The following is a 23,748-nucleotide window of genomic DNA, read 5'->3' on the forward strand; positions in this document are numbered from 1 at the left end:
TGCTTAATTCTTATGTTTGAGGTCATCAAGAACCTGTGATTTATCTGAGCTGAATGACAAATCCCTCTTTTGCTTCTAGAAGGGAATCACTAAGACCCTTTTTGGAGATCTGCTTTGTCCTGGGAACACAGGCTACGTGGGCAGGTCCTGGTCCTGGTCCCTCCATTTTTCTTTACCAGCTCCTTCACCACAGTTAGTTGCAGGGATTACTTAGAAGAGATGATGATTATTGTACTGTGCATATAAGAAGTTCAATGGGTAATAAGAAGTTCAATGGGTAATTTTTATTCAATCAAATAATATTCAATCAAATAATCAAATAAAATTATGTTTTTAGTTAATTGCCCCAGCATCACACAACTGTATATTTCCCTTAATTGCCAAGGAATTAGCTTGACTTTTTGGATTTGCTTGCTGGTTTTGGTATTTCCATGTAAAGAGAAGTTTTGGCACACGTAAAGGTGTATATTTAGTGTTGTTTTCCTGGCACAAATACAGCTGTATTCTTCAGTAGAATTTATTCTAAATAAACTGTGGTGTCATAGGATCTGCATAGCTCAAACTGTATAATAAAGTGTTGTTACAGAGACAAGGGACAGAGAGGAGAGACTGAAGTTCCCTGGCAATGGATAGCAAATTCACACTTTCTTCTCCCTTCCTCAGGTGCAGAGAGGGCTTACTCAGAAATATACTTCTGGCCCTGTCTTTAGCTGCTACTCAATTATACAACTACTGACTGGGCAATAATTTTTTCCATAACTGATATAAGACTGGAGTGAGGTAATGATGGAGATGATTGCCCTGTGTTTTAAACAGAACAGAAAAATCGATGGTTGTATCCTGGATTGGCACCATTCTCTTTATTTGGTTTAACCAATTTGTTTTTCATATTAGAAGGAATAAATTCAGATAAACATCTGAATTAAAAAGGAGCATTAAGGATTCACAAATGCAAGACAGAAATATCTTACAAAGAAAATTCCTATCTTACAAAGTGGAAATATATGCATGAATTGTTTATAGTTATATCACTTTTGTTCCAGTTTTCAAAATAAAGCCATTCAGTGCATTTGGTGAGACTCTTGAAATACTTAAGCCAAAAGAAACACAAGTGAGAAGTGGAAAAATTCATTCAGAGCATTATTTGTAAGTATTATGTAAAAGAATATATTGTTACTGAGATTTTCTTCTAGTTAGGCATCCAAAGAAAGCAAGGGAGCCTCAAACTCCATGATGTTCTTTAATCTTTTATCTTTTTTCAATCACACATAATTTTTAGAAAGTGCTTTCAAAACAGCAATGGCCATGTTTCAAATAATAAAATCCCTGTCCCTTTTGTAACACTGAAATAGCATTGCCTGTGTCGTAATTTAGTTGTACAAAAATCCGGTGAAGGAGAAACCTGTGAGTTGATGTGATAAAGATTTGCAGAAGATAAATCAGCAGATCAGCATAAGGTTTTTGTAACATGTCCCATAAACTTTTCAAAGAAGAAAAGTGAAATCAATTGCAGCTGGGAATGCTTAAACTGCTGACAGTTTTAGGAATTTCCAGTCCCTTGGAAAGACCTGTCTGGAGCTGAGTGTAGAAATGTGGGTAGGAGTGTTGCCATCTCAGAAATTTTATCTTGTATTGAGTGTGTGTATGGAAGGAGGACACATACTTGCAGGTTAGGCCATACATGTTTGCTCTAAGAGCATGTGCTCACACAGTGGCTATTTGTGTTACTTATATTAGGACCCATGACTGTTGCCAGCTTGTGTAAATGAGTATTGTGATATCTGAGCTCTAATCCTTGAAAATAAAATTGAAAACATACTAAAGGTTTTAAAAAAGAGGCTATAAAGAAAAGGAACACACAATATTAAAAAAAAAATCCCAATAAAAACCTGTCATTTTTTTAAAGAGAAGTCTTGCATGTATTTTTTTTAAGTAAGAAACTGCCTGAACCCCCTGGAAACAAACATTTTTGCCAAAAATCTTCTATACAACTGAACATCAGTTTGCAAATGTATCCCTATTTCACGGACAAGTCTCCTTTCCTCTTGCAAAATACTGTATTATATTGTTTTCGCCCAGTGCACTGTATCTTCTTACTTTTGCCCATCACCATCACTTTTATTATACTTGCAACTCTTTCTGGTATCAATTGTGCCAAGATTTCAGTGTAAATAAACTATGTGGCCACAGAGACTTCTCTCCTTGTGATTTTTAACTGGTGTAAGATTTATTATGATGTGATTTTTAATTGTCTGAAGCCCAAATATGATTCAACTGCTACCACTTGTTTTTTTTTCTTTTTTTTTAAATTCACTCTTGGTTACTCGGTTTCTATTTTTGATGTCATACCTTCTGACTTCTATAAGTGAAAAGCTGGCCAGTATTTTAAATGATGGCACCTTTCCCCCTGAGTCGCAGAATAACCTGGAAAGGACCTCAGGGGGTCTCTAGTCCAACCTGTTCAAACCAAGGTCAGCTATGAGGTCAAACCACATTGCTCAGGGGTTTGGTCTCCCTTCCGTCATTAACATCATTCTGTTTATAGATTTCTGTGCCATTTTATTGCTTTTCTTTAATGTAATTTTTGGCTTTCAAGTTTGAATATGCAGTATGATCATCCATAATGCTCCTGACTGTTCAAAAAGGTTTTCGCTAGAAGATTAATGACTCAGAGAGTAGTAGCTTATGTTGTGCTCTTCACTAGTTGTCTGATCTAGCAAGGCACTTTAAATGTGTGAGTAATCCCATCACTTGGGTCACTATGCCCATGTGTAACAGGGAAATAGCAAGCTATCCCAGTAAAGTGACTGATTTTCTGAAATCCATGTGACCATTCAAAAACACAAAATGAGACACTTGCAAGAAAAAAAGTCTTCTGGAGCTTATTGTCTTAGAGTATTATGCTGAAGAAATTTTCTGCAGAAAACTACTGTCTACTCAGTTCTACATCATGTAATTGTGAAAGCTTAAAAAAAGGCTTGGCTTCTGTCTTCTTTTGCCATTGTGTTTTTTGGGTTTTTTTTTTTTTTCCACACTGTTTTCTGTGTTTAAGACTGGTTCCTTTATTCATCAAAGTTTTAATTCCTAGCTGTGTTCCAAACCACTTGAAATGGGTCTCTGTGATGAAAGTGCTCAGCAAAGTTTGCAACTTGTCAAAATGGTGCATCTGTCTCTATAAAAGCTGCACAGTGAAACAGCAAAAGAAAGCGGATACATAATATGCTTTTTTAATGATCTAAAACTAAGGCAAAGCAAGGGAGGGGAATTTGCAAAGTAAACCTGTTGAGGTCCAATCCTACTTGTGTGCAGTGCTTAATTTTCGGCTGTCCAATCTATGCAGCAAATCTGTTATGAAGATAATGGGAAAAGAATACATTTATTTATAGCCCTCTACTAACACAAATTACAGTCACTGAAGGAGTCATTAGCTCCTGCCCCTTTTGAAATGTATTTTTTCTACTGATACGGGCCCTCCCTGGGTCTGTTGCAATCTGTTATAATTATTGTGTAGAGGCCTCATAGAGAATAAACCTGTTAGAACTGAAACATGCTCATTCAATCTCTCTCCTCAAGTGGTGACTTTTGATAACTCATTTCAAAATGGGAACTGACACCTCATCTTTTTGTCTCCCCTAATCAAATCCTTTTCTTCTTTCACAGGCTGCTGTTCAGAGGAAATTGCATTTTGCTGTAGTTTCGACGTTGTCTGGAGCTGTGTTACAGGTAAAGGGGTTGGTGAAGATACAGGGGCTCAGTATTGTCCTTGTATAAAGGCAAAGTCAATTTTGTTTGTATCAAACTGAGCTCAATAGAAGTTTCATGAGTGCAAATAAGTAAAAAAGAACTGACTTCAGTTGCTTTCAATTTTAGTTACTTAAATCTTGAGCTGACCATAAGAATGGTGATAGTGTGTACAACAGACAAAACTTTTCACTGCAGGTTTGGTAAAACAATGGAAGCTAATGATGCCTCCCCTCGTGGCATTTTCTGTTTTACAGTCTGATTCTCTACTGTCCTGCTGCCTTTTGTACCCAATTTTAGCAGCTCAAAATGTGTATCCCAAATTATCATTCTGACTTGAAAAAAATATACAAAGTCTAATATACTTCTTAATGCAAGAAACTGGGGCTTTAGTTTAAGTACGTGAATAGACAAGTCTGTACCTACTTCCCACAGCTGAAGTGCCTTAGGTGTGTAGTTGCTGTAGATTCCCTCTCTAGTCAATGGGGAGAGAGAGTCCTGATGAAGAGCATTTAGTCCTTTTCAGATCTGAATTGCTTTTGTGAATGTGTCTCTGTCTATAGATGAAAGAGAGTCAAGCCTCATTAACCTCCCCAAAGAGCATGCGCAGGATATGATGAAGCTGTGTCGTGGTGCAGAAGTGTAAGTACAGAGCTGAGAAAATGGAGACCCTTCATTTTGCAGAACCAAATGCTAAAGCTGTCAGAAGGATGCAAGGTGGACAAAAAAATTTTCAGTGAGCATTTTCACAAGTGTTGATTTCATCTGTCATGTCAAAGTTTGATTCTGGCTGTGTTTCAAAATTCTTAATGAGGATCAGTGTAGATATTAGATTGTTTCCTCCTTTGTCGTGTTTATAGTCTCTGTGACTAGCTGAATAACATGTTGCTGATGTTGGAACTGTCATGACCTTCTTTGTAAGGATGGATTAGATGCTGTAGTGAAAACTGGGGATAGGGTCTGCTCTGTTTGGAGCAAGTTTGTTTCTTTATCTTTTCTCATGAAATTGAACACAAATAACTTACTCAGTGTCTGTGTAACCCCAAGGCACCCTGGACTGGGTTCTGTGTAAGCTGATGTTGACCGTATGCATGATACAAACTCTTGGGCTCCCTAATCGGACAGCTTGCTGAGGTAGCATCTTGACAGAAGGGTATTCAGTGGGAAGATCTACTACAGAATAAAGCTGCTGAGGCTACACTAATTTGAGTGCATTCCCTGATTCTTCCCCACCAGCAATAAACCTTTTTACTCAGCTGAACTAGAGACTGTGCAGGGAAATGCCGATTACACTTCTCTGTCCTTGTAAGAAAAAAAATAATTCTGCTGTCTTTAAGCTGAACAAGTAAGAAAGGGACAAGTTCTACACAGTGCAAAACCAAAGTCCACAAATCCTTAGGCTGTTACACTTAGGTCTGGGAGAGAAGAAGAAACCTCCCTCAAATTGGAAAGATGGAGGCCAGATACAGCAGTATATTTAGTATGCATAATTATTTTTAATAGACTAATTAATGCTGTTTCCTTTCAAGACTGGATGTTTTTCTTCCTCACTGTGGCCCATACTTAATTATGTTCATGTGTGTTTTGATCTGAAATATGGAGCAAGAGTGGTTCTTCTGCAAGCAGGAAGACAGCCTAGCTGATCGGTTTTCCAGTGTACCCGAAAGGCAAGATTGCTGTGGACTCTGTGAATACTGGACCATATCTGCAGAGAGAAGCTTTTTTTTTTGTTGCTTTTTTCTTCTTTCATAGACAGTTTCCCTGATCATTCCCAGAGTGGTCCCTTTTAAGGACAAGGCTTCCAAATATGCATAAAGTCTCCAATGCCTCCAAATTCTATCAAGCTTACTAAGAGAAGCTCATCATTCACTTTGGGCAATTTATATGGAGCATGGTGGATGTGAACATCATATTATGTTGCACTGTTTTTTTCGTGCTGTGGAACCACTATTAAGATATTCATATTTTTCCGTTTATAATTTGTTGCACTCTTTGTAGTGAAATATGAGAATCTTCCTCCTAGAGAAGAAAGTAGTATGTGACTGATGTGAAAATAGGTGGAGGTCTCAGATGGGACCACATAAATTTCTGCAGACACAAGATAACACATCATTTACACATAATTAAAATGGGAAGGTAGCTGTGAACTTGCAATCCCCTCTTAAGATTGTCTCCCTTTTCTGGTATACAGCTCTCATTTTTTCCTTTCCCACTGGTTAAATTGGGATGAAATTTACCTAAAATATCCAACATGGATATGTGATGAAGCTTACTTTCACTGTTTTTGTAGTGATAAACACTGAAAACTCTAGTAGCATATCAGGCTAAAGGTGGCCTGTGGGTTCTCCTGTAAAGTATCTTCCTGGATAAAACCAAAGGACTGATTAGATGAATTGATCTATATGGAAGAAACAGTCTTTTCCCTTCTAATTTCCCCTCTAATTTCCCCATGCAATGTAAGGGAGGATCTAGGCAAACTAATTTGTCTTGTATTTTTAAAACCGAAAAAAGCCATGAGAAAATCCAGGCTTCTAGTTATGCATTAAAAGAGGTTTTTAAGTACGTGAAAAGTTGATTAGGCTTTATTTAATAGATCATTTCAAGATTATCTTGGGCAATTCATTTAAAATAAGCTAAGTTTTTTTTTAATTTATTTTTAGAAAGTTTATCTTACAGTGCAGATAACTTTATTTGGGTCAAAGGCTCATTTTCTAAGTGTTTTGGGGTGCTTGTGAAATATAGGTGATCATTGAGGCTCTGAATTTTTAATTTTCTTGTTCTATTTAATCTGATAGTTTGAAATTTGTGTAAATAATTCCTTCTGATGCAATCCCTGTCCTCTCAAAAAACACTGAGAAGACACTGAAAGGGAGGGGGAAGAAGTTTACAAAAGCACCAAGCAAATCTCTTTCAAAGAAAAAAAGCTCTGACTTTTTTGCTTTCCTTAAAGTTTTCCATAGATTTTTTTTATTAACTTTTCACAGGAAAATGCATAGGATTCATTCTGTATTTAACAAGAAAATGAAATTAATTTAATTTTCACAGGTATAAATTATGCTTCTGCACAAAATTCTATCAACTTTGAAGAGAGAAGATATTGAAGACAATGAATTGTGGAGCTGGAGAAACGTGTAAATACAACTGTTGTAACATTCATTAACCCTAAGCATTGCCTTCTCTCCCTATGTGAAAGTCTTTGTAGAATAGCTCACGGTGAAGTTTAAACAGAACAGACAATTTGACTACTCATCGTAAATTTTTCAACAATAGCTTGAAAACGTAATGGGAGCCATAAGTTAGAGCATAGGACCTGGTCCTAAGGAAATTTGAATTCTAGTCTAAACTGTACCAGAGTGGTATTATTTGTAACATGAGGGTAATAACATTTGTCATGGCAGAAGACATAAGGAGACTTGGATTAGAAATACTGTTGACTACTGACACCATTATCATTGGAGTTATTTGTAGAACCATAATTTTTTTGGAGGGGGAGGAGAGAGAAAAACCTGAAAAAGTGGGTACACAGCTTCCTGCAGAATTTTTGTTTTTGTTTAGCAAAATTGTGCTCTCTCCTTATAGGCAGTGTTTACCAACAGTACTCGCTGTCTTTTGATTTGCCATCTCCTAAATAATTTCTGGTGGTACAGAGTATGTGCGTGTAAGTAATGCGATCATACTGACAGTAGGTCAATGTCATTAACTGCCTTTGTCCTACCTCCTAGAAGGCATCTTGTGAAACTTGGGTAGAAAACTATTGATTTAGCCAGTTATTCAGATTACCTAATTTTCACCTGAAGTACCATATGCCTCTAACATCTACAAAAAATGAGGCACTTCAGACCATAGTCATTTTGCACTATACGAATAAGGGCTACATTAATTATTTTTCAGGTCCAAATAAGGGTGTTCTGACAACTCGAGGGTACTAGGGAAAGGAAGGCAGGTGCTTATTTATTTGAGATTAAAAGAAACACTCAATTATTATTATTAAGGTTTTTACTGTGGCCATACCTGATGGTGTTTCCTGGAATGATGGCACCATTGTTTTAAACATTTTAAAAACAGAGTAGTAGGAGAATTTTCCACCAAAGATTATAGTCTTAAATAAATGTTTTCTTTGGAAAAGAGAGAAAACAGGATTTATAATTCTCCCTTACATCGCTTCATGGCTAACTCCTTTGTAATCAATAAGGTAATAACAGGATAATGAGTAGGTGATGTATGTAATTACTAGGTTCATCTCAGAGGAGTGGATGCTAAATCCAGGAGGCTGTTTCTGTCAAACGTCATAGAAGAGCAGGGGTTTGAACCTGGGAATTTCAAATCCCCCAGTCTGGAGGCTGAATATATTTAGGATAATAATAATTCAAAAAAATCTCCTGCTCTGCTTGTTAAATGGCTACAGGAAAAGTCAGTTTGATCTGTAGCCTATTATATTTTAAATTGATTATTGTGTTCTGAATTTAATTAACAGACAGTAGTAGTTCACTTAATGTTGCCGAAAGACCACCAAACATAGGACTTTTTTATTTTATCCTCTGTGAAATACCACTGCCTTCCACTGGAATGTGTTGCCTAATTCTGTATTTCAAGATTTCAGTCAGAACTGATTTCATCCTCACTCCCTGTCAAATCATGAGAAGACTACAAACAGAAAAGCGTATGCAACAACTGTGTGAATTACATTTTCTGCTAAATGGCGGTCTAGCGATGAACTACCATGGAGGCTAGTAAACTCTCTCTCACTATCTGATAGCTATCTGAATATCTCACTATCTGAAGGAATGCTCATAAGAAAGTGTAATTAATTGTCAGCACTGCTTGTGAGATACAGGCAAGAAAAGGGGACCTTTTCATATTTTTGCAGTAATTATTCCTTTCAATAGCTATTTTAGCTTTCTAAAGAAACAAATTCTAATATCACAGCATATTTTTCATTAACACCAAACCAAGGCAGCCCTTTTTCTGCATAGTCAGAATAGATTTGTCAACATCATTAGTAATACCCTTTCTTAGGTTGTTATGTTTCTCATAGCTACAAAGAATTGTATGGTGTATGGTAACCCAGGGCATCTTTTAGAATAATTCTGAAAACCATTGGATAGTTTTTTTGCTTTCTTTTTCTTTTTTTTTTTTTAATCTCATTTAGGTCTAATACTGGAAGTCACTGATTTACATTTTCATAGGTGAAGCAGTAAGGGTAGAAAGCCAGCAAACCAAATGGTAAGATTTCTCATTTGATGCAAGGCTGATACATATGCATGAAAAAAATTCCGTGGAGGGTTTTTTAAATTATTATTTTATTGCTTTTAAAACACCTATTTCTGTAAAACTGGGGTCAGTTGGATTCAGAGCAGGCCTGTTAGGACTTTGTTTGATTTAGATCTTCAGTGAATAACTGTTAACTTTAACTTTATTTTGAATATTTATTGGTGATACTTTGACTTCTGTTTATATTGCATCATGAAAGGAGTCTCCTTTCTATTGTTCATGTTTGCAGTGCTTTACCGCTGCAGCTTATACTATTTATTAGGTTTATCTTCCTCCTTGCTTTTCTTTAGTTAACTTCCTGCTGCATTATTTATATTTTGCTATGTATTTAGTGTGCTTGCATCTGATTTCCCCCCAAATCTTTCTTACTGTTCTGTGTAAACAGGAAAATAAACTGTGCATTCAACAGCTGGCCCAGATGGGATATGGAATATCACAACTCCATCAGCTCTCACACAGATAATCCTGTTTGTTTCTTCTTTCTTTTAGCACTTGCTATCAATACTTTTCCTGAGGCTGTGATGCCATGATTATTAATACTACATCTGTGCTAGACCATGCAACAGGACTAATTTGGTCCAGCTAGGCATGGTACTTTTTTTTTGGATCCAGCTAAGCATGGTACTTTTTTTTGATCCAGCTAGGCATGGTACTTTTTTTTATTATTATTTTTGGTTAGATGCAACCTGCAATACAAAGTTTATGCTGCCTGTATAATTTTATTTTTGTTTCCAATCATTCCAAGAAAATGGGAAATATCTGATATGGTGTAAAATCACTTGGTGCCAAGAGATGATAATGATCCATTATAAAAACTGTACCAAGTTAAGCTGTTGACACTTTTTGAAGAAATGATAAGAGTTTATCATCACTGGTGATGTATATGCTACTGTAACATGCTGAAAGAACACAACAGTACTTGACCTTTTGGAGTGCTTTCTAGGGTCATAACAGTATTTAATTCACTGACGGGAGCTAGGCTGAGGTAGTTTTTCATTAATCCATTATTGAAAAATTTATGATATCTCTGTATCTAGTTTATGTAATTCCATCTAAATGTATGAAGATGAATTCTGGCCATTTTTTAATTTCCGTCTCAGAAGAAAACAGTAACTGAGCCACAGCAATGCAGGTCACAAGACTGTCTTCTATATACTGCATTTATTAGCGTTCTTTGAGGAGCATGTAGGAATGAGGGGGACTTTCCCTGCTGAATATCACAAATGATCATTTCTGAAATTGTGGCTTTTCCTCTCCCTTTCCACTTGCTAGCTGTAGTATCCCCATGGAGTAGAGAGCCAAAGTGGGAAGTGGCACACTTCCTTATCTGCTCACAGCCTTTCTGCACTGCTTAGGAAATTCAAACAAAAAATCACTGCTGAGAAACCAAGTGAGTTAGTACAGCAGCAACACAGCTACACTATAAATTAATCTGAGCATTATCTATTGCATTTAATAAACTTTATGCCCCAGAATATGCCTGCAGTTAAACACTAAGGAAAGTTCTACAACTAATAGATCAACGATTCATGACAAGAAATACCATACCTTAAAATAGGAAGTTAAAGATTGTTTCCAGTTCTAAGATAACATATTCCCTCGTACACTGAAGTGGAAAACAGAGGCTGATGGAAGATCATTGTATGTGTTCTGGCTTTAATTTTTCTCCCATCTCTAAAGTAATGTTTAAAATATGTCAGAAGCTGCTTAGAATCAATGTTTTAATTTGTCTTTTGATTAAAATGACCTAATTGAAGGTGAAAGTGAAGTTAGTAAAAATTTCAAGTGAAATCACTGGAGGAGTTGTGAAATATTTAATAAGGTCAAAAAGGCTGAGAAAATATCCTAATGGCTCAGCATGTTATTTAAATGGTCATTTTATGCATTCTGTTCTAATGGAATGTAACATGATAATCATTATGTATTTTGAGACATCTCACAATCAAATTGTTGACTCATCATGCAATCCACACAGAGATGAGTATAGGCTCTGCCCAAACTGCCTCGACTTGAATTTATTAATTGTCAATACCAATTATGTTTCTTTAAGATCCTTTTCAGCATGCAGGAATTTTGTTTGTTTGCTTTCTTAAAAAAAAAAAAAAAGTCTAAAATTCTAATTCAATAAAAGCTTTCCTAGCTCTGGAACATCTCAGCGTATTCAAATACTTGTCAGTGAGTTTATATTTAACTATAAATTGAAAATTTTGGAACTATTATAATAACACTACAGATGCCTTTGGGTTTTGAGCTGTAACTTCAGCAAACCTTTCTGGTTTCCAGAAATTGCCAGAAGCAGAAGGAATAAAGGTTCTGTCTACTTGTGATAACCCACATCCTCGTTCTTCTGCAACTATGAGGATATATTTATTTATTTGTGCTTCACTTTCTGCTCTATGCCAATCTTTTAATCCACAGAGCAGCTGTTTCGTTTTCAGAGAGATCTCATAAAATCAGAACTTTTTTTTTAAGTTAACCTATAGTTACTTATAAATTAGGTTCACCCAGGCAAGGTAGAAGAGAGAAATGTATACATTAAAAACAGCTCTCTATAAAAATAGCGCTTGTAAGTACAAGCCCTTTAAATATGGGAAACATGCATAATGTAGTACTTCGTGTCTGATGGACTCAAAATGCTTGAAAAAGAGCACAGACATCATCTTGCCAGTGCTCTAGGTGGTGAAACTAAGGCAGAACATGGAAAAATAACTTGTTTGCATTCATCCAACAGGCCAGTGACAGAGCTAGTCCAATTTTAAGTCTTTCAGGCTTCTCATGTTTGAGGTAGTGTTGATTTTAAAGCAATAACGTTTACTGGAGAAATTGGTTTTCTGGGAGATATTGAAGTCCAGAGAATCCTGTTTTGTGTTTTGCTGCTGAACAAAATCCCTTGTGCTTGGAACACCAGGATTCACCCTGTGGTTTTAGTTTCCCCCCACTTAGTTATAGCATTCCACCTTTACAGAACGTGGCACACAAAGGCTCCTTATTGCTTGAAATCTGTCGATAAATGTATCAAGATTTTTCAGGAATTCTTCCTATTCCTCTGAGCATATCTCCCTCTAAGACATCTCGTCCCCTTTTTCTCATGTCCTGGCTAATGGCAGTAGGCGGTCATAGCCTCAGCTGACCATTATTGCAGGAGCATAACTGTGATGTTAGGGAGATCGTGATCACTTTTGGGATTAGGTAGGCCTCCAGCTGGCAGATTAGGCCTCTGGCGGGCTCTGCTGGAGTCACTGGTGCTCTCACCCTAGCAGTGGGTTCAGTGCTGGAGGATGAGCTCCCTCCCTTTTGATGACATTGTCGCAGCAGAGCTCTGCTATGGTTGTCAGTACTACGCAATAAAAGTGGGTGTTGCTAATTCTCTTTCTGCAGCCGTCAGAAAGAGAGACACGTTTTCTTGGTGAACCTATCTTTTCCTGCCTTGAGAGGAGTAGCAGAGCAGTCTGAGACCTGCCGTTCCCAGCCACTTGATGCTAGGGTGCCACTTCTGAACGCAGAGACGTGTGGTGTCCTTGGTCTCCTTCCGCTTTTTGCCTTCCACCACTAGAAGAATAGCAGCATTGGAGAGCTCAAAGGGCTTTGCATGGATGTGAGAAGACCTTTTGTGGCAGAGGCTGGCTGTGGCTGCAGGCTATTTGCCCTTCCTTCAGCACCTATTTATGCTTTGATGCCCTTCTTACCACTGTGTGACCCCAAAGCTAGTACTATGCTTAGAAGATAATCTGTTTTTGAGAGAGCCTCATGTCTATGAGAGGTATCTGATGGGAAAACAAAAGGTCAAATATTTAAGTTTTGCGTACTCAGCAATCAAAATGTACCAAACTTGAAGACTCTCATTTATTTGGACTTCTGGAAATTAATTTGGTCAGTCAGTCATTCTGTTAGAGTCATCATTGTAAGACTAGATGGCAGTAATAATAAAGTTAGCTGTATGAATTTAAAATGAAGTAGTCATGATTTTTTTCAGGAAGACTTAATGCCTAATAATTCAATTCACTCTCATCAAAAAATGAGATAATTATCTCTAATTTCAACCTCTGAGGCTGTGATTTTGTTATCATATGAAGACTATGTATTCTTTGTAGCAGATCATTGTTAAATACTGTCACATATGACATTTTTCCATGACAGTTTAATCAAACACTAGCTCTTAAGTCAGAAATGTGAAATAATTTAGACAATTTATTTTAATTTCTTGCATGTTAATTAATCAAATGCATTTCCAAGGTAGTGATTATTTTAGTCAATATTCCTCTTTCACGTAGACACATATACGCACATAGATTCACTCAGTCTTTAATAATGTTATACTTTTCCTGTGATTATCATCAGGTAAAAAAAAGATTTTGTTAAGCAGCTTTCTTTTAACTATTCTTCATACTCATATTATTTTTGCTCAGTGTTAAATTAGTTTCCTATTTCCACAAAATAGGAATTGTTACTTAAATCATGGCTCATTCTAAGATACTAATACTAAGATTCTCAGTATGCTATTCTGTATGTCCTGTGGCATTTAAATTAATTAAAACTTTCATGCAGATTAATTACTTATCAAACAACTTTTAAGTTCTTCATTAGTAGTCAGTAAGAATATTAATTTATAATTATTAACTAATAATTTATAATTATTCCTTTTAGATCTCAAGTTCGCTATTGTAATGATGCTGCCTACCATAACGATAAGCATATGCCATAAAACTGGGAAAAAAAGTGGTGAGTTAAATGTTATTACATAGTCTACTGTTCAGTGATTAATGCTTTGTCACACTGAAATTGCTGCTGAGGCATACATATTCTAAGAAGTTATCAATTCTATCACTGATAACACACGATGCAGACTAAAAGAAAAGTCCATGTATTGAGAGTCCTGTATTGTTGATAGAAGTGGAAAAAAGGGTTTTATGTGAAAATTTTTGAATTCCTTTGACAGCTTGAAAGAAGCAAAACTTTTCACTTAAGTTCATGATCTTACATCATGTCTTTCATAGCAAGTTCAAATGCTGCTGCTGAACTTGCATGATCATGGGTGCTCAGGTTTCTATGGTCCCATTTGACAGGTTGAAATGATAGGGGAGGAAAGTTCATTCCTCTCCTTGTGCTAGCAGCAACAGTTGTGTGAGTGCCTTTGCTGAGTGGGAGCATTTGAAGACAACACAATCCTCTTTGGAAAAAGGTTGAATAAGTTTTGGAAATTTTCTCTTGGCTTCTCCCTGGACAACTTATAAGAAAAATCCCATCCAATTAGCAGGCCATTTCTGGAGGTAGTTTGAAGTTGTAAGCTCGATCCCGAACATTACAGATAGACCCATCAGGGCTCCAGATCCTCTGAAGTTGTCCTGACATGCACAGTATTTTTTTTCTTGCTGTAGTGTTTTCTAAGAGACTGAAAAAGAAGTGTGTTTCTCAAATTCCTCCATGTGACAAGAAGGAAGTTTCTTTGGTCAAAAGCTGCACCCCAGCTCTTTGTCTTCCTTGGCAAGCTCTTGGGCCAAAGAAAGACTTAAAAATAAATAAAAAAGGGACCAGTGTAAGGTTGAGAAAAAAAAAAAAAAAAAGAGAGAGAGAGTTTTCCAGCAGCCCTGACACTCCGATATCCTGATTTAAGGAATGACATCTAGTGCTGTCATAGTTTTTTGTCTTAATGTTGCTATGGCCTACAGCTAAAATGTTGCTAGTCATTCCTGCTTTCTCTTAAAAGAATGTGAAATCCCAATGCCTGAGGCAAGATCTGATGACTTACTACTTTGGCTGGATGTGATAGCCTGACCCAAGAAGAGTTTACTAGATGGTTTCTGTGAAAGCTGTTTCAAAGTAGAAAATAGATTTTTAAATTAAACATTTACTTTGTCATGGAAGTATTTTGATTGTCAAAGAAAATTGCACTTTTTCTTGGAAAAAAAATGCAGAAAGGTTTTGAAGTCCTTGCTGATTTCTCTTTTCATTTTTGACTAAATCCTGAATGAAGTCATTCAGCTTCTCTTGCAGAGGTCTCTTTTTGTGACCTGTGAATCAAAATTGCCTAGAAAAAAGACCCCACTGTGGCACCTCAGTTTTTGAATTTTAGTTTAACGCTTTATGTCCTTCAGCCAGCTTACAAATCCTGTGTCGCACTTTGACGAAACACTTGCAGTGATGAATGACAGTTATTTTATAAGAGTAGAAGTGACTGGAAATAAAAAATTCATGGTACCTGCAATACAAATTCCTTGCAACTTTATGATGAGATCAAGTACAAGCTTTGGATGGGGACTGAGTCAAGGATTATTCGAGAGATCTCTCATATCCATAAGACCAGACAGGAGTCATCCAAGGAGGCCAAGGGAGCTCTCTGATGGCATTGCAAGGCTGCTCTCTGTCATCTTTGAAAGCTCAGGGAAACTGAGGGAGGTCACCAATGACTAGAGAAAGGCAAATGTTGCACTCATCTTCACAAAGAGCAGAAAGGATGATCTGGGGAACTACAGGCCAGTCACCCTCCTTTCAGTCCCTGGGAAAATCATGCAGCAAGTCCTCTTGAGGTGCAGTTTTGGGCACATAAAGAAGAAGGGGACTGCGGACAGTCAGCGTGGCTTTACTAAGGGTAAATGATGCCTGACCAGCCTGATTACCTTCTATGATAAAATGACAGGATTTGTGGACAAGTGGAGAGGATGTTGTTTGCCTCAAATTTAGCAAGGCTTTAGACACTGTCTCCCACAATATTTTTGTATCTAAGTTAGGATGTTATAGTCTGGATGGGTGGACAACTAGATGAGTAAAAAATTGACTGGATAATCAGGCTCAGTGGACTGTGGTTCGTACTCTACCTGGAGACCAGGTAGTAACAAATGGAGTATAACAATGGGTTTATGCTGGGACCAGTCCTGTTTAACATCTCTCTTAATGACCTGGAGGAGCTGCCAGAGAGCACTCTCATCAGGTTTCCAGATGACACCCAAATGGAAGGAATAGCCAATGTGCTTGAGGACAGGGCTGCCATTCAAAGGGACCCAGAGAGGCTGGAGGAATGCGCTTTCAGGAACATGAAATTCAGCAGGGACAAATGCCAATCCAGCAGCTGGGAAGGAAAAAACCCTGCAGTGATACAGCCTGGGTAGAAACTAGCTGGGGAGCAGATCTGTGGAAAAAGGCCTGGGGTTTGTGGCAGACAGAGAGCTGCACATGAGCCTTGGTAGCAAAGATAGCCAACAGCATCCTGGGCAGTATTAACAGCATAACCAGTAGATTGCAAGAAGGGATTACTACTCTCTACTGAGCACTCATGAGAGCACATACTACATCCAGTTTTGGGCTCTCCAGTACAAGAAGGGCATTGCTAAACTGGAGTGTGTTCAAGAGCCACCAGGATGGCTGGGGCTGGAGCACCTGGCCTGTGCAAACAGGCTAAGGCATCAGGGCTTGTTCAGCCTGGAAGAAGAGACATCCTCGGGGGACCTGATAACAGCTTTCTAACACCTGTGAGGTGATTATAGAAGATGAAGCTAGGCTCTTTGCAGAGGTGCATAGTGGAGGATGAGACATAAGTAAAAATTGAAATAAGAGAGGATATGAGCAATCTTATCTGACCTCATTGCTGAGTTTGAGCAGGAGGTTGGACTAGAGACCTCTTGATGTCCCTTCCAACCTGAATTTTTATATGATCTATGATTCTTAAGAAAAATTCTTCACAAACTGGCAGAATGACTGCTGGGAAAAATGATACTCTTTTGAAATTTCTGTTTAGTTAATATATTATAAGTAAATTTTCCTCGACATTGCCAGTAAAATCTAGTTTGAAGAGTGTATGGTACCTTTCATCTTTGAGCATACGTTGTTTGTCTTTATAGTGGTACCAGTTGTTTAAAACAAAAGTGGCTACATTTCTTACCATGCAAATCTTTTGCATCTCACAAAGGTCCCATGAAATTTAGTAATTAGGACTTCTTTGATGAAAAACACTGTGGAAGTGTTCAATGTCTTGTTTACAATAGCATACTTTTTCATTAGTCATGGTCTTTTTCTACTCTGAGCTCCACAAGAGTTGTTGTTCAGATGTTTTCATTCTCCTGCTGCATGGGGTTTAAGATATGCAAGAAACTGTATTTTGTGATATAAGTTCTGTGAGATAGTTTGCAAGGGCTGAAGCATTACAAGGAATCAGCTTAGCAGAATATTGAATCCCGTATCCAGCTCTCGTGGATAATGCATAGCCTCTGCCAGCAGTTAGGCTTTTTCTTAGTAGCTCAGTGACTAACATCTTCAGAGCAGATTGCTCCTAATTTATACATGCATGCATAACAACAGGTACTCTGTTCCTGTTTCAAGCATCTCTCCATCCCTAGGCAATGAAATTACTTTTTTTTTTTTGCCTGTTCTTTCAAAAACAAGACAAATGAATGACCCGATTCAGAACTAAGAGTCTTCTCTATACTTGTGTAAGTGGCTTTATATGTATTCAAGCATGCTACAGAAACCATTGATGGTTAGCTCATTCATTATATTGATTGACAGTAAAACATCAGGAAAAGCATCTATCTGTGACCATTTTGTCAAGGGAAGTACTGTCTGTACCCTGCTGTCTGTGCGCATCTTGGCATTTTGGCACAATATCTAAATCACTAACGAATGAAATGCAGTTCTAACAAGCATGGTAGTATTGGCTCTGACAATGCTTTTAAAAAACAAATAGAGGATCGATCACAGAGCTTTAGCTCTTGAAGGAGGGCTTTGTCCCGAGAGTCTTCTCTGCAAAACTTTTCTCTCTTTCTTTCTTCCCCCGCCCCCCCCCCCCCCCCCATTCTCTCTGGTATTTATATTTGCTTTAAAACCCCTTGAGAAAAAATGTTAACATTTGGGGTTTTTTTAAGTTAAATACCTATGAATCTAGAAACCTTTCAGTGCTTTCTTTTTGTTAAGATTTTTGTTTTGCTTTGTTTTTCCAGTAGGAAATATAAATCAATCAGGAGTTATTCTAAAAATCCTAGGATTTCAGGTGGAGCTTAAGCAGATGGTATTGTTCAGGAGGGTTTGCTACTGTAGGGCAGCCAGTTTGAAAAGCAAGCTTGTTGGTGGGAGGAGCTGCAAAATTATTTATGGAGATATGCACTTAATAAAGTAGAGTGACTGATCTCTCTACTGGCATGAGAAAGTGAGGCAAAGCAGTTTCCAGAAGATTATTTTAATTTCACTGAAATCTAAAATTACACAGTTTCACCATTAATTAAGGAAAAAAAACCCACAACATGGCATTGTTTGTGAAAGTCCTGGTGGCGATATGAAGAGAATCCTTCATATTGGGCAGCTGAGCAAAGCAGTAATTGCCAATTTTCGTCAAAGCCAGGTAAAACTGCAAGCTATAAGTAAATTGCATGGAACTGTGGAATCACAAAAAATGAATTCCATTTTTTCAAAGACCTGTAATATGGTGATCTTTGTATTAAATCTGCAGCACATCTTGGTGCACAGTCAGTTGAAGGTGAAATTATGAGCTTACATTTGCATTCATGTTAAGAATGATACTTGCCACCAGCATCAGAGATCTCATAGGACTGCATGTCAGCTGGTTTTGAAACACCATTGAATATGAATATGAATAATCCTCTTTCTTATACAGTACTATGTCATAAATCTGTGGCAGTTCAAAAAAGTAACAGCAGCCAACAATCCAGAGACATACAATGCTGGTGTATATGTCAGTATATCTTGCCTTGCCTGGACTTGTGAGTCAAATTTTAGAAGGCTAAGTGTGCAACTTCCAGATTTATCTGTACACACTTTTATTGGATGCATTGCTTATTCACAAAGAAGTGGCAGAATGTGGGTGAAAGGGAGGTTTACTTTGTACTCTGCTTTGGGATAGGAAATGTTCACAAACGAAAGAGCAAGGCCTCTGCAAATGTAATTTTGTTCACTGAACTGTATTTTCAGAAGTTGCCCCTGAAAGAATTTAAGCCCTTCAGATGAAGGTTGAATTTAATAACAGGACATACTTTTAGTGATACTTAATGTATTCATATCCTAACAAAATGGGAAGATCTTTTTTTGGAGCCACTTGTGGATTATTTTTGGAACCACTTTTTATGGCTTTATCATTTTTTTTGCAGTGCTATATAAAACTCTGCCATACATATATGCTGGACAGATAAAGTAGTTTGAGAAGGACATGCCAGATGAGAGCTTTGTAAGCCAGGAGTTGAAAAGCAAGGCTCTGAGATAGAGATGTGCTTCCTACTCAGCTTCCTTGTTTTCCATGTCCCAAAAGATTGCCTATCTTTGGCTGATTGTTTATAGTCTAGATTGTCTCATCTTCCAAAGAAGTACTGCAGTGATTCTGTCTCTGTGCTTTCTTCATAGAGCATAAATAAGCCAAATCCAAATTTATGTCACATAGAAGTTCTGGGTACTCAGAGCCTCTTGCAGCCATCTGGAAACAAACCTCTCCAAGCCATTCACATCCAGATCAACTAGACTTCCAAACTGCTCAGTGGAGATATTCTATATTTTATTTTCAGTTTTTCTTACTTCACTGGGTTTAATTAGCTACTTTTATCTCCATGATTCAGTTTTGTAATGCTGCGAGCAGACGCGGGTATGCAGAAACAGAGACCAGATACAAACTTCTACCCTAAAATTTTGTGCTGAGATTCAGCAACAATCTTTATTATTCTCTCCTGCTTTAAGTCACTGCTTCATAGACTTCAGCCTTTGGAGTGGCTTATATCCTATTTCTGGCTGTGTCCCCCAAGAGTGATAAATGAGCTTTCTTATTGTCTGGATTCCTTACATTGTTTGGAAAATGATGTGTAATGCAAGATTCATCGGCAAAGGGAAATCTTGGACAGATTTGCACAGTTTTTGGCATTTAAGCTTAAATCTTAGGGTAGTAGAGTAGGCTTCCCACAGTCACTCAAGAGAGGCGCTCTGACTGAAGCTCTCTGAATCTCTGTCAGGAGACTCCTCACTCTCTCCGCTTATCAGACTCGCAGTGTAGGTTCTTAATTTAGACATATGCACTTAGAAACCTGCAGTTTCCAAGGTGGTTGCAACAATTTCAGTGAAGAAGGGGAAAATAGATTGGAACAACTCTATAAAGTTCAGAATAAAAGAAAGAGTGATAGCACCCAAAACATGAGTTTCATCTTACTTGGGGTTTCAGATACAAGGATGCTTTAGTTATGATAACACAGACTTTACCTGGTAGAGCAAAATAAAAGGTGACTAGTCACTTAGCATATGAACAATCTCCCCAGAAATGTCTGTAGATTTCTCCTTGTAAAGGAAAGACAGTTGTGGAGGAATACCAAAGACTGTCTAAAATAAAAGAAGAAAAAATATATACTTCTATATGCATAAATAAAGCAAAGATTTTAAATTTGGGAGAGGCAGAGGGAGAAATGCAAACAAATGGGAGAAGAATTGGAAAATTTGGTGAACCAAACATGCAAGTGCAACAAAACACACCAAAGCAACATGAAGATGGAAAGTGAGCAAAAAGTTGTGGCTTATTAAGCCCCTAGCCCAAGGAGGGAACTACGTGTCCCGCCCCGGAGTCTGGGCAGGGGAGTGGTTTAGACACAAAGAAATAACTGCTGAAGACATTTTGGGCTAGGTGGGTTAGAAGAGAGGCAGCTAATCTTACAGCATTGCATCTTGAACTAGCCTCCCTGAGGAACAAAATTAGTTCATGTGCTCTAATGATTAAGAAAATGGCAGATGAGGCCAACAGAAGAAAGACAATTTGGTCACATCTCAAATACATTCAAAATAGTTGCAGTAGGCTATGAAAGTGTATTCTTTACCACGGTTTCAACAAGTATAGGATGGCTGCTTTCATTGCCAAGCTGGGAAAGCTGCTAGCTCCAGTGATTGCCTTAGTCACATCATGACATCTGTAAGGTAGTATTGTGGCAGGTGTAGAAAAGAACAAGTTGTTTTGGCATCATGTAGGGCTCGTCCAGTTCAGGCAGAGTGTGAGTCAGGTTCAGTGTGATGTATTGAAACTGAAGGCTAAGGGGAGGCTAAGAAACAAGAGTCCATCCCTGAAAAAGGTGCAGAGTAGAATAGGTGGTATGCACTGGTGTCCTCCACGGGCAATGAATAGGGTTGCCTGTGAGCCCATCCTCACAGTCTGCAACTGTCAGCTAGTTTGGCATGCTATAGCTTTGTTGGTTTTATCAGCAAGAGAATATTTGTGGTATGTAACCCTTCTAGTCTGCTTCCTTACTGCTGGAGTCAGTTGAGAAAAAGATTATTTTAGTTTAATTTTTTTCTTGTGTTTATTTCAAAGAAACTGAAAGTATGGAAGCAGTTATGAGGCGAAAACAAAATGAAAACTATTATACATATGTTATTTTGAAAGACTCTGTAGGCAGTCAAAGTTCTGAAAATGCTGTCTTTTAATTTATCCCAACAACATTATCTCTTTCCAGGTACAAGATTCAAATGAGAAAAAAATCAGGCTTTAAGCTCTTCATCTGGGATAAATGAACATGGGTCCACTGAGCAATCCTCCTGAAATATCCATGAGCAGCCTTAACTATCTGTATAAACTGAAGAACTACCCAGACCTGCTTGGTGCAGGAATACGTACGATAGACCACTTTACGGATGAGATGCTCAGTGTGATCCTATTCACCAGTACATGTCCCTTTAATATTAATAAGGACCACACAAAACACAGGAGAAAGTGAAGCCTTTTAACAACTTCCATGTATTTCTGCTCACTCAGATATGTTTTAGATAACAACTCAATTGCTTGCCTCCAGTAATGATTTCAGACCATACCTTTAGCTTGAGTGATTAGACATAGCTCTACTGCTTAATTCTGTTTAAGCCTTATGATGTGTTATCCTTAACTAACGTTTTCCGTAAGTTTAAGTGTTGTCTATAGGCAGTATGAGGTTTTCTTAGTACCTGATGAGTCCTCGGAAAGAGCTAGTTCAAATCAAGCCAAAGCCCTATGGTACATTTTATAGCCTGGGAGAATAGTAGTGTGCCTCCTGGAAAACAGTCTTCCACTTCCTGATTATGGGCAAGACACAAGGTTAAAATTTTATTATTCTAACCCTGGGATTTCAGAGTCTGTATCCAAAAATGAATTTATGGAAGTTATAGGATGTAATTCAGAAACAGACCTTTGAAATATCTGAGCCATAGACCCAAATTTAATTTTAGAATCAGACCATATAACAAACATAAAACTAAAATGAACATGCATTAGATACATGCTGGATTTTTCTGTTTTTAGCTAAAATCAAAGCCATGATATTATCAGAACTGTCTGGAAGATTTCATTGTGAGATCATTAAAGTTTTATAAGTTCCATCATTACGGGAACTATTATGGAATTACATGCAAAAGTTACCACAGAATTGTTTTATGAATAATTGTCCTCATTTTGGTAACCTGATATGAGCATTTCAGTTGCAGTAAAATAAGAAAGACAACTTACATCAATTAATCATATACAAGACAGCTTCCGGATATGTCAAATTCAAACCTCCAACTTCAGACTTTTATTTAAGTAGCAAATACAATTGACATTGACATCTGTTCCTCTGTGTATTCTTTAGGTTTCATTAATTTTAATTACATTTATCATGCTTTATGAACAGTTTAAATAAATGCTGAGCAATTAATATAACAAATTATTAATGTCACTGTCATAATTCAAAGATGTCTGGAAACGTGCATACATTTGTTCTTTTAATTTTCATGCTCTATTGTCAAAATGTAGATTATGCTAAGTGTTCTTTTGGGAATTATTAATTAGTCCAAATTCCATCAGTAATAATGAAGTTTAAAGTCTCTAATTGTAGGAGTACTTTGGGATGATTGCATTATACTGAAAACACACGGGATGACAGAGGGTGAAAGGAAAAAGTGTGATTGTTGGCTTAGCGCAAAATACTGAGCAGCAGAATAACTGATTTCTAATGATGGCTCTTGACCTGTAATCATTATAACATATTTTGCAACGATGACTTTTTTCTACTTCTGCATCTGTCAAATGAGAAAATATCTAGCTCAGAGGGGTAGCATGATGCATTAATATTTGCCATTTTACAAAGTATTGACAGCACACTCATCCATGTAGAGGAGAAAATTGACAAAGTATACATGAAAATACGAAAACTAATATGTGATGGGAAGACAGATCTTGAACATTAGATATATTTTAACCCATGAAAATACAAGCTGGAAAAACAGTGATGACATCTTGATCCTAAGAAAATTCGTCGTTGAAATTTGTAAATATGGTCTTCACAATGCTAATGTATGTATTTGCGAGTGCTTGGAAACCTATGACATATCTTTTCTGTGTAGATGCTTAACTACAGATTTATTGGGCTTGATCTTTATATTTTAAAAATTTAGGTTCTTTGGTTTCTGAGGAAAATTTGAATAAGTTTCATTGACTTACAGTTTTTATGGGCCTTGTCTAGTAGTTTCTGCCCTATCATATCTTAAAGCATTAAGTAACTTGCTTTTATAGTAATAGCAAGGCACAGAATGGTTATGGTATCTGTTTGTTGCCCTACATGAAAAATCATGTTCTTGAAGAGTAAATGTGACAGAAGAAGGGCACTTTTTGACAATTGAATTGTTTCAGCCCATCAGCTGAGTCACTAGAGTGGTTGTAATTTTAATGTATCTACATTCTGTGCCACATTATTCCAGAAAAAAATTAGCCATAATCAATATGTAAGTGACATAGAGGATATATAGTAGTACAAAAGAGAATTTAGGGAG

At 37.3% G+C, this 23,748-nt stretch overlaps 1 long non-coding RNA gene across 1 annotated transcript; it reads left to right on the forward strand.

Moving 5' to 3' along the window:
* Positions 1-8,902: 8,902 nt before the first annotated feature.
* LOC135327308 (uncharacterized) lies at positions 8,903-21,770 on the forward strand. Its single transcript, XR_010387413.1, has 3 exons — positions 8,903-8,964; positions 13,657-13,731; positions 21,426-21,770. It is a non-coding gene; the product is annotated as an uncharacterized LOC135327308 (long non-coding RNA).
* Positions 21,771-23,748: the final 1,978 nt, after the last annotated feature.

This window comes from Dromaius novaehollandiae, chromosome 2, assembly GCF_036370855.1.
Source record: "Dromaius novaehollandiae isolate bDroNov1 chromosome 2, bDroNov1.hap1, whole genome shotgun sequence".
NCBI classification, from domain to species: domain Eukaryota; kingdom Metazoa; phylum Chordata; class Aves; order Casuariiformes; family Dromaiidae; genus Dromaius; species Dromaius novaehollandiae.